Source organism: Armigeres subalbatus, chromosome 3 (genome assembly GCF_024139115.2).
Source record: "Armigeres subalbatus isolate Guangzhou_Male chromosome 3, GZ_Asu_2, whole genome shotgun sequence".
Taxonomy (NCBI): domain Eukaryota; kingdom Metazoa; phylum Arthropoda; class Insecta; order Diptera; family Culicidae; genus Armigeres; species Armigeres subalbatus.
Genome location: NC_085141.1, coordinates 202,887,729 through 202,900,225, shown reverse-complemented (window position 1 = coordinate 202,900,225; position 12,497 = coordinate 202,887,729). Strand labels below are relative to the sequence as shown.

Below are 12,497 nucleotides of genomic sequence, written 5' to 3'. Positions count from 1 at the left end.
TAACTATTCTTCAGGAGAATGCATTATTTGAAAATTGCGCCAAATGATTTGCATGGCGCCGAGAAGCATGGCGAATTTAAACCGCTTATTTTAAATTTAGCGCCATGCTATAAAAGCAGAGCTTTTATAACATGTTCCATGTACGCGAGTTGAGCACAGAGATAGCTCGATTTTATCAACACTAGCTTTCATTTAAAGTTATTATTTTATTCTTATAATATTTTCAGTTTACGAATAATTAATTAACAACAACAAAAACGTAAAACGTTACATCACCCCAAACATTCTTATGAAAATTTGATCAACTTGTTGATCAAATTTTCATAACTCTAAAAATAAAACTAAAACGTTGCAAAACTATGTAAACTACAAAAAAAATGTGAAAAATGGGAACAATTTCTAAGGTCATTCGTTCATCAACGTATTAAATCCTGTTCAATATTTCCTCAACAAAACTAAAAAAAAAAACCGTGATCAAACTAACGGAACCGTTTCCCGTCCGAAAAATATAAATGACCACTTAACGAACTGCAGCCAAATGCATTATCAAAATCTTGTTCTGACCCAATCTGCACTTGAAACTGCTTAAACGTACTCCTTACTTCACGAACTACAACCAAATGTATTATCAAAATCCTGTTTCGACCAAAAAAAAATACACTAAAATTGCATAAACGTACTACTACCTTAACGAGATGCAGACAAATGCACTATCAAAATCTTGTTTCGACCAAAAATTGCATTTGAACTGCTTAACGTACTCCTATCAGGTCCACAATACGAACTCCACCATCAAATTCAAAATTTGACGATAACGTAGAATTCTAAACAAACTTGTATGCAAGTAATATCGAACAGACCTATAACATCGCATGAACTACTTTGACAGCTTAGCGAACTGTCACTCGCGGGTGCTCTGAATGTGAAAAATACTATGCCGCCTCGATAAACGTCAAAACGTAATCGCAGCGGACTGAACATGGAGACATGGACATGGAGCGAAAACGCGGACGAGCTAAAAAAAAAGGATTTTACTATCCTAGACGATTAAAACGTGCCAATAAGGGAATCTATCAAACTACGGTAATTCTTCAACTATATTATTTAATAAACATACAACAAATGTAACTTTCACTGTTTAGGAATGGAAATGACATCGGTTCAGGGACTCCAAATCATGCGCTAGACCGATTGCTGCAAAATGGCGATACAGGGATGGTTTCTACCGGCTTGCTAACCAAATGGCTACCTATAGCGAATATCTACTCAACATGGCTACAGGATTCTCATGAAAACTCAGGAAAGTATCGTTCCATCGCTTTATTGTCCTTAATTGCGGATCCTAATCTGGTTTTGTCGTTTTTTTCTCTTTCTTTTCAGGTAATCTACATCAGCTAATCATGGTTACAACATGGAGGAACTTATAAAACGAAGCTTTTGGAAGAAATCCGATATTAGTGCGATGGACGATAGTTTTCAGCATCTACGAAAGCAACCAAAATGGAGCGTACTATAAAAGCTCGAACAGCTCAACCCGGTCTGCTTCAAGAGGAAAGGTTACGCCATTTCTCCATCTGCTAGCTACACAGACATCCTTTGGTGAGAAAAAAAAAATTGACTAATGATATAATTTTAAGCATATTTTAAGCTGTTACAATCGCCGACAAATTTAGATTCTTGTATATTTTATACTAACACTATCGCAATATATTCCCTAGTTTTATTATAGCTAGGGTTTCGTTTTACCTCGATGTTTTTTCTTTAATTTCTGGTACATTTCCTTGGCGGACAATGTCATAGCTTTTCAAACGGTTCTCTAGAATTTCTTTAAAAAGTTTGCGTGGAATATTCCTATAATGTTGTTATTCTTATCGATCAGTTCATAACTATCTCCCATCACTTTGTTTACATACGCTTCAGTGTACTTAGGCGCTAGCTTAGCACAATAATCTTTGGCTCTGTCCGATTGGATCGTGCATTTTTTCAACACCTTTTCACCAATCTGATAAGTAGGGGCGTTTTGATTCGACCTTAAGTTATAATACTTCGATTGTTTTCGTAGGCTTTAGCTAGGTTCTCGCGTACCTCCTCATACAATTTCTTCCGCTCATCATCATTTAGGTCATCATTAGATGTCACACCAGTATTCCTGAATTTTTCGTACTCCATTCCGTTTGATACCATGTCTCGACCAAAAGTGAGAAAGTATGGTGTATATTTTGTTGAGTCGTGAACTGCATTTCGTATTGCACATGCTATGTTCTGCAAATTGTCGGTCCAATGAGTGTGCTTTCCTTTTAAAGTGGCTCTTATCGCTGTTGTAACCACTTTGTTGACTCTCTCCGTATTGTTCACTTGGGGGTGATAATATGGGGTAAGCCAGTGTTTTATTCCGAAACGTGTCAACAGTGTCGCGAATTCCTTTGAAGTGAACTGTGTGCCATTATCGGAAAGTATGATCTCCGGTACACCAAATAGGAGGAAAATAGCCTGCTCCAGAAACTGAACTAGCGATGCGGCGGTAGCCTGTCTGAAAGGCTGAACCATGACGAACTTTGTAAAAACGTCTGTGACAACCAACAGACACGTACACCTTCCTTTACCCGACGAAGGGAAAGGGCCAACATAATCAAGGGTCAAGAACTGCCACGGGTATTCACAGAACTTTTTCTGAGACCCCATTTTAGGCGTTGGGTTTACATTTATTCCCTTGGCTGTTTTGCAAGGTAAGCAGTCCTTACAGTACTGTTTTACCTCTAAGGCCATTTTAGGCCAACAATATTTTGCTTTAACGGCTTTCAGCGTTTTCTCATACCCGAAGTGAGCCGAGTCGTGTACGGACTGAACTATAGAGAGTCTTTCGGTCGCTGCAGGGTATAGTTTCCATTCGTATCGTTTATCTGAGTATCTTTGGCCATCCGATATATACTTATATATATTCGTTCCAACAATTTTGAAGTTTTTGAATTCCTCAGGGGACTTCTGTATTTTTCTTACCAGTTCGGAGTAATTATCGTCTAATGTAACGGAGTTTATGCGTGACAGGCAATCAGCTAGTATGTTATCCTTCCCTTTTCTATACTGCAATACGAAGTCATATGACTGCAATTTGAGTGCCCAGCGAAGCAACCTTGAGTTGGCGTTGGAAGCTGAAATCGAGAACAACCAGGTGATGCTCTTGCAATCTGTAACCACAGTGAACGCTGAACCTTCTATATAGTGCCTGAAGTTCTCTATTGCCATTAAAACTGCCAGACATTCCTTCTCAGTCGCGGAGTATTTCCTTTGAATATTTGAGAGTTTTTTGCTGTAGTATCCTATAATACGTCGCCCGTCTTCATATTCCTGCAATAAGGCAGCTCCTACAGCGAACTGGGAAGCATCGGTCTCAATTATAAAAGGCCGAGTATAATCTGGATTTGCAAGAACGGGAGCTGATGTTAGCACTGACTTTAAATCATTCAATGCTTGTTCTGCTTCGACCGTCCATTTAAATTTTTTCGCTTTTCTGAGCAGATCTGTAATGGGTGTTGATAAGTGACTGTATTGAGGTATAAATTTCTGATAAAACCCCATTAGTCCCAATAGCCTTCTTACATCTCTCACTGATTTTGGTCTTGGATAATTAAGTATTGGTTCCAGTTTAGTACTATCAATGGACAAGCCGTTCTCTGTGAGTATATAACCGAGATATTTCACCTTTTTTCGGCAGAAACGACTCTTCTCAACAGAGATGGTCAACCCTGCCTTTTTTAATCGTTTTGCCACTTCTTCCAAAAAGTCTAAAGTGATCTTCTAACGACTCGGTGGCGATTATAATATCGTCCAAATATACAAAAACGAATGGTTCCAAATCAAAGCCAATCGCAAGATTCATTAATCTATTCATGGTAAAGGGCGCGTTCTTCAACCCAAATGGTACAACTTTAAATCTAAAAAGCCCTTTTGGAGTGCGGAATGCTGTGAAGTTCCTTGACGACTCTTTCAACGGTATCTGAAAGTACGCGTCCTTTAAGTCAACAATGCTGAAGTATTTCGCCTTTTGGAGGCGGTGGAATATTTCAGCCATGTTCCTCATCGGATAAGCATCCTTTTTAGTTACCGAATTTATCCTTCTGGAGTCGAGACAGACTCGTATCTTTCCGTTGGCCTTCCTGACGGGTACTAGTGGACTCGCGTATTCCGAGGAGCATTCTTCAATTACCTGTAAACTTTGCCAACGTTCCAACTCCTCTTCAATCTTTTCCCAAATTTTAGGAGAATAGCGGTACATGGGCAAATCTCGCATCTTTCCTTCTGCTATGAGTTCGATTTCATGTTCAATTAGATTCGTTTTTCCTAAACGACCTGAACTAGTACAATCGAACTGTTTTACAACTTGCATCAACTTCCGCCGTTCCTCCACGGTAAGAATGTGCTCTGTCTCCATCGTTTCAATACAGCTCGTCGGATCCTCAGGTAGGTCCAAGGTGGGAATGTCCAAAGAATCGTCTTCTTCTGGTTTAGCTGTGAAGACTACCGGTTCCAGTGGTTCTGTTAACTGCACCGAAAACTCAATCAGAGGTTGCTCGATGATTGGTTCTCGCTCCAAACGTAAATGGTACACTTGATTCTCTGCTTGGTTAGATGTCCACGACAATTCCAAATCTTGAACCCTATCATTCGTAGACAGCATGGGTTTAATCCCAAATGCCCGCCAGAAATCCATGCCGAGTATAAGAGGTTTCCGGATTTCTGGAACAATCAGCGTTGGAATGACTTTGGTGTCGTTCCCAAGAGTGTATGGCACATTAACATAACCCAAGCAGGTATGCTTCGTGTCATCAGCAGTACATATTTTTATATTCGATTTTAGTATGGTCAGTCCATGGGCTTCTAGAAGATTTATAGAACTCATGACACTGACTGCAGCTCCAGAGTCCAATAATGCAATTACTTCTGTGCCTAAAACTTTAACCTTGATATGCGGACATGAAGTAGGGTTTACGCGAATTTCTAAAATTGAGATGTTATTGATCCTCTTGTTGTCTCCTTGATAGGGAATCGGTTCTACTAGCGAGATGTTAGGATTCCCCTGCAAGCATCCCGCATCTAGTTTGTCGACCTCATTCGGGTTTGGTCATTCGTCGAACCAAACCTAGAGTGATTGTTTTCACACGTCCTCGTTGTCCTCCCTACCTTGCCACAAGCGTAGCAAAATAATATCTTGCGTTCCTGACAGTCTCTCCAGGCGTGTCCGGTCTTCTGGCAGTTCCAGCAGCAGAAGTTAGGTACTGTCGGCCGTCGGTCTACCTGCCGATTTCCTGGTGTTGGATTCTGTACGCACCCGACTGCTTCTTGTTGTCGATTCATCCGCTGGGTTTTTTGGATAGTTCGAACGGGAGCTCCTTCGTCTTCGGAATATTCGCCATATGAATCACCAGCCTCGATGTGATTGATGTCGTTTCTTCCCAAATTCGTAGGTCTGTAGAAGTTTGGATCACTCGCATCTATTTTGTGGTTTATTTTAATGAGGTGTTCCAAGTCATAAATCTCCATTACCGACAATCTTGAACGATAATGAGGCCTCATATTTTCCCAGATGAGTTCGAAAAGCGTCGAGGACGAGAAAGGACGTTGCAAGCATTGGTTCAGTTTCTCGACCTCCGTTACATAAGCGACAAATGTTTCCCCTTTCCGCTGTTTGAGTTCGCGAATCTGGGCTTTAATTCCTCTATCGCGATTTGGGTTTCCATATCGAAAACGGATTTCATCTTCAAACTTCTCCCAGCGTGTAAATTTATCCTCCCGGGTGAACCACCAATCGTATGCCTCCCTTTAAGCCGATGATGAATGTTTCTTAGCAACTCCTTGTCTGATACCCTTTCATGTCGTGCCAGTTTCCTTATTTTATTCAAAAAATCTGCAACTTGAAGTCCCCTGTTGTCTCCTGAAAACGATAAATTCCAATTCTCGACTCGTGACTTCTTATAATGACTTCTTCTACTATGGGATGAGCTGCTCGATGAAGACGAGTATCTCCTATGCCTTTGACCATTTCGCTCCCTTTCACGGCGCCTCATTTCCCTTCTATGGTCGTATTCGGAACTACAATCGCTTTCTATCTCACTCGCATGATCTCGTTTCTGGCGGTATGAGTCACGATATGTATCTCCTCTGCGATTTTCACCATGATCTTTTCTGCTTCTCTGACTTTCATAACGCTTCCCTTGGCTTCTCTCTTTATTTCCGATGTATCTTCTCCTAATCTCTTCTCCTGAACTCATCTCGTCAAATGAGTTAACCCTTTCGTAACGCGATTCTCGCTTCCTCTCAGATATTCTGTCTTTGACATGCCTGTCACTTCTATTACCCTGTGGGTAATCTGATCGCCACTGTCTGGAGTCAAACGCGAAAGTTTCCATATTCCTCGTCTCTTTCTTAACCCTATCGAATCTATTGTTATCCAACGGACTCAATGCTCTATCGCGATGTATCTTGTTGTTTATTCTCGTACTATCTTCGAATCTTCTTCTCTCTGCTAACGCTTTCTTCTCCACTTCATCCCTTTCATAGTTGTATTTCATTTCATTCTCTTCCTCTTCAAAATTGTTGTTTCTCAACCGACTTTTATTCCCGTCCTTCTGACCTGGATAATCACCGTAATTTTTACTTTCTCTTCCATACTTTTCCTCTCTATCCTCTCTGTTACTTTCTTGATCTTTAAAAGTATGCTTCTGATCACCGCCCCCTGTGGAAAACTTCTTCAACGCCCCTGTACCTTCACAATTTCCGCATTTGCAATTCCCTAACGAACATTCTAATTTCAAATTCTCCAACTTTAAAGATTCATAGGAAGCTTTACTCGATCTCCGGGGTGTCTTGCTAAACACATCCGGATCAATTGAACGGTATTTTGGATCTTTATTCTCTTCTTCTCCTTTCGCTCCATTATCTTTCGCATTTTCCCCACCTTCTGCTTTGTCTCTTGCGTTGATCGCTGAGTTTGGATCTGGATTTCTCCATATACTATTATCTGAATCCTTTCTTTCTGCTTCTAGATTATCCTTATTTTCTTTACTTTCTTCGCGAACTGGCTGCCCTAACTCGATAAATACCTTTTCAATCTGCTCACAGGCTTCTTTCTTTACCAAAGCCTCTTCTTCGTCCTCTACTGAGGCAGAAGCTACGCGGATTAAATAGTGTCGCAGTCTCGATAACAACACCCGATCGAATTTCTTCCTCATATTATCTACTAACTCTTCCACCGTCCCAGCGACACTCTTGATTTCATCCGAATACTTGTATAAGCCTTCGTAAACGATTCTATGCTTCTTATCTTCAAAAAATAATCTTCTAAGTAATCTTTTTTTGTCCTCTAAACTTTCTCTACGATCCACTGTTTGTTTCCGTAAACGTAACTCATAATCCACCTCCGCCTCCACCAAATGATCCACAGTTGGTCTAATGTATTGCGCAGCCATTGTAACTGACTTCTAAACCAACTATATAAAATTCCCGAAACAAATAGCTTGCTAGAGAATAATAATAATAATAAAGACGATGATGAACGAATGATAGTAAATATGCAATTCAATAATAATATATAGGGTAATTCAATGAAATTTTTAATTCAATACGATATAACTTAACCTAGGCAAAATAAAAAAGCAAATAATTTCAAAATTCAGTGTAATTTAGCTTATTCTAGGAAATATTCAATAAAATTCAAAACTTAGGAACTACAATCAAAATTCAATGCAATATTATAATTAAAACGAAAAGAAATTGAAATTCAAATAATTAATTTGTAAACCAAATCACCTAAAATAGGCAATAAAAAAGCTATATGTTTTCACCAAACGATCTAATATTTTACTTTTTCAACCATGAAAGAAAAAACCAAATGCAACGTTTAATTTTTATTTTGCGTTGGGCGCCAATATAACCGTTCACGTTTACCGAGTTTAATTAATCGGCGGCTTTAGCGCCACTCTCAACGAGAGACCACCGGTCACGTTTTAATTGCCCGACCTTTTGAGACTATTTGGCTCAGGGAAAACTCTAGAACGGTTATCAAGTGAAATTGGCAAAATCTCTCAAGCGCAAGCTAAATCTCCTCCCATTCATTCACCGCAAGACCTTAGGGACCGCAAAAAGTTTCCATACAACCAAGAAAAAACGTTTTTGGCTCCCGAAATTAGTGAGTCGTTTATTTATGAGACTGACGTTAAACGTAATTAAACTAAATCACCATCACTTTACTTCTAGAATATTTTATTCGTGCTGGACGTTTTTCAACGGAAATGGAAACATAAGAGCAAACATGGCCATGTAACTAAGCTCTAACACGTACCTGCGCAGGTTTTTGATGATCGATGGGGCCCGACGAACCTCGACGAATCTGGCAGCTTCTGGCTCGAGAAAACCTCGACGATGGCGGTGATGCGATGGCTGCCACCGGAATGTCCACGCTGCGATTTGGCGCGCAACGTAAAGATGACCCGCGTGTGTGTTATGGCCGAACTAGAGATGCGGAGGTAGTGGCGGCTGGAACGGAAGCTTCCGTTTTGTTCCGCGAGAGCAATGGCGGCGTAAAAATGCCGATAATGTCCCCGGGGCGATCCTCACTTACGGATAGAGGCACACGTACCCAAAGCGACCCGGCTTCGCGTACCTTTCCGTTCCACCGAGCGGGGATCGGTGAAACCTCTATCTTTCGGTTCGGATCGGGTTCACTGCGTGCAATGGACGACACGCGCTCTCGGATGGCTCCGGTCCACAGAAAATGACGGAGAGGGACCTTACCTTCGGCAATGGACGACCGATGGGAGATTCTTCGCTACGATGGTTTGAACGACTTCACACACTCCGTTTAACTACCTACTTGAGGCGGGCCTTCACGGTACACACGGGTCTCGATGATCTCGAATGGAATTCGTGGCTCGCACCACGACGGGACCTTGGACGGTCGCCACAAGACGACGGAAATTTCCAGCCGTACGAAAAAAGCGCAGCGCGCTGCGTCCAACACGAATTCATTTTAGTATTAAGTTAAATCGCTCACATAATTGAGTATAATTACCTTTTTTCGTAGTAGTAGATTTAATAAAAAATTCAAGCAGAATTTGCGATACAACGGACCTCAGTCCACTAAACAAAGAAAGAAACACAAAACGTTTAACACCACTTATCATTTTTATAAACTCACTCACTAATGTTACCTTTAAATTGTACTTCAAATCACACAAGATATTCTCAAAACGTAAGTATCTCTAATCGCGTACTTCTGCTTTCCAGCCGATCTTCTAGCGAAATGATCGAGCGGATGAAATAGCTACGCCAAGAAACTGTGCCTCTTTTCAAATTTGAGCCCTATTCAAGTATTTTAAAAGACTACTCTGTAACTATTCTTCAGGAGAATGCATTATTTGAAAATTGCGCCAAATGATTTGCATGGCGCCGAGAAGCATGGCGAATTTAAACCGCTTATTTTAAATTTAGCGCCATGCTATAAAAGCAGAGCTTTTATAACATGTTCCATGTACGCGAGTTGAGCACAGAGATAGCTCGATTTTATCAACACTAGCTTTTATTTAAAGTTATTATTTTATTCTTATAATATTTTCAGTTTACGAATAATTAATTAACAACAACAAAAACGTAAAACGTTACAACATAAAAATAATTTTCTAATAAATATCCTTTGATCTAGCATTTTATTTATTAATTTTTTCCTAAAACTAAATCCGCGCCAAATCCGCACGAAACCTCAAAATCGTTACGTAAATCCGCGAAAACCACGAAATCCGCGTAGTCGTAACAACCCTGCATGTTAGATGTTTCTTCAAAATGTGGAAATTTTCGGTTTTTCCGACCTTCCCATGCACTAATTTTAGATCTAGTTTTGTTACGGTCATCTTAATGACGGTAAATATGAGGGAAACCACAAAAGGCGTTTTGCCTCGGGGTGGAGGGGGGCGTTTTAGGGTTTCTTCCCCTATACATAGCTTGTAGTTTCAGTTCATATCAGGCCACTAATATAGTTTCTCGCTTAACTTTTCAAATGGACCTAAGTAACATTTTTTTCATGAATTAATTTGAATAGCGCAATCAATTGAACAACATGAAAGCTTTTGATTGCAGTACTCAAATTAATTCATGAAAAAAATGTTACTTAGGTCCTTTTGAAAAGTTAAGCGAGGTTTAAGGTATTTTGCCCGGAATAAAGTGTCTCGGCTTAATTAACCACCGGTTTTGAAAAACAGTTTTTGGAAGTGTCCGAATCCGGATCCGTTTCCCGCGCGCCAACACTTTCTTTTGTCATCAAACTCGAAAGCTCTGACAGTCTGACGGTGGTTGTATCTGAATCGGCATCGTTAAAGGAACCACAGAATCTAATGAAGGAAATTAGACTATTAAAATTGAGGTAGATTTTTCCGTTGCACTACTTACACATTGTATGAAATACCGGAGGAACATATTGCAGTTCACCCTGAAACTTGGACTATGCACTTCGATAATAACACTTTTTGTCTTTCTCGTAAACAAAACTTGACTTGACTTGACCTTGTACCTTTGACCTTGACAAGGTCAAGGACAAGATCAAAGAAATCCCAATAAGAATATTGAAAATTCCAATAAGAATTTGTCAAGATCAAAGGTCAAATCAAGGCAAAAATGTCAAAGGTAATTCCTTGACTTGACCTTGTCAATATCAAAGGTCAGAGGTCGAAGTTCAACTAAACTCAGGGTGGCCACTGAAATTCGATTTTCAAATTTCCGGTTTTTTCCCGCTTTTCCCGATAATTTTTGTCAATTTTTCCCGGTTACTTTAAAAAATAGGGTGAGAGTTTTAAAGCCTTAATTGGGTGTTTTATTTTCTGACCAAACCGGAGGTCAGTTTTATATCGATAATTTGTAACGAACTTTTGAAATAAATACATATAATTACCAACAACGTGTAATGCGAAATGCTTTAATCAACAGGCACACTGGCTTTGCGAACTCTATTGCTCGTTGTTTACGCAGCAACGTTCGCTCATAATCGTTGTTTGGTATCCATCTGAGCAAGGCTGTTCACTCACTGGCATAGGATGCTATGATTGAATTAGATCAATGCTCATCCGCTTTCAGTACCTGTCATATAATGGTAGTGTCAACCAACATTTAATCAACACAATAACACCAACGTAGAAACATTACTTGTTTTCAAAAACCTCGACATCTCAATTTTAGTTCCATTTGCTCAAACAATTCTCGAGTTATGCAGACATTTGCGTTCAATTTATACGGGAGCCCCCCCTCCTAGAGCGGGTAGGTGTCTCGAACCCATCATAAGAACCTTCCCTGGCCCCAAAAATCCCTGCATTCAAATTTTCACGCCGATCGGTTCTGTAGTGTCCATGTCTATAATGGCCAGACAGGAGGTCCTTCGTAGCTTTTAATTATTTTTTATTATTATTTATTTATTTATTACATCAACAGACCTGATACAGCTCCAATGATGGTTAAGTTGATTAAAACTTTAAAAGCACCAGTCTAGCATACTGAGGATCGTTCGTTCGAGTTCCATCGAAGGAAAGTGGTTACCTACAATACATTTTTCAATTAAAAGAATGTGTACATATTCACATCTGAGTTTCCAAAACATAGTAAATTAATGTCAAAGTCGGGTAGCCTAGTACTCGGGAAATAGGCAATTAACTTTGATTGAACTGAATATTTATGATATATGTCACTCGAAATTGATACCAAAATGATCTAGTGGCAATACAAACTGGATTGGGAAAAAGGTCTACCTATCTTTTGTACCTCACACATTCCATGTACTGAAATCAAATAATTCAGTTAGAATGCATTATTAAATAATAAATCTAAAGAGTTTTGAATGTAACTTGACGAAAATTTATTTTTTCTCCTGAATTCCCGGTTTTTCCCGCTTTTTTCCCGGTGACTTCAATTTCCCGTCTTTTTCCCGCTTTTCCCGTTTTTCCCGGTTCGATGGCCACCCTGTAAACTTGACCTCTGACATTGATTTGACCTCTGATCTTTGGTCAATGTGAAGGTCAAAGGTCAAATCAAGGTCAAGGTCAATGAAATCCCATGTTAAAATTCTAATTAAAATTTTGATAATTCCAATAAGAATTGTGAAAATTCCTATAAGAATTTTGTAAATATCCAATACAAATTGGCAAAGTTCCAACAAAAAAATTCAAAATTCTAATTGCTGATTGGAATTTGGAATTGGAATTTTCAAAATTCTAATTGGAATTTTCAAAATTCTAACCTGGACCACGACTTGACCTTTGACAGTTGACCTCTGACAAGGGGTCAAAGGTCAAATCAATGTCGAAGATCAAGTTAATTGTCAGAAGTCAAATGTCAAAGGTCAAATGTCAAATTCAAAGGTCAATTAAAGATCAGATCAAGGTCAACTAAAGGTCAGATCAAGGTCAAGTCAAGGACTTGACTTGACCTTGTCAATATTAAAGGTCAGAGGTCGAAGGTCAACTAAA

At 39.6% G+C, this 12,497-nt stretch overlaps 1 long non-coding RNA gene across 1 annotated transcript; it reads left to right on the top strand.

The window, feature by feature from the left end:
• Positions 1–959: 959 nt before the first annotated feature.
• LOC134223865 (uncharacterized) lies at positions 960–8,671 on the top strand. The gene is made up of 3 exons (XR_009982755.1): positions 960–1,083; positions 1,143–1,599; positions 8,251–8,671. It is a non-coding gene; the product is annotated as an uncharacterized LOC134223865 (long non-coding RNA).
• The last annotated feature ends 3,826 nt before the right edge of the window (positions 8,672–12,497 follow it).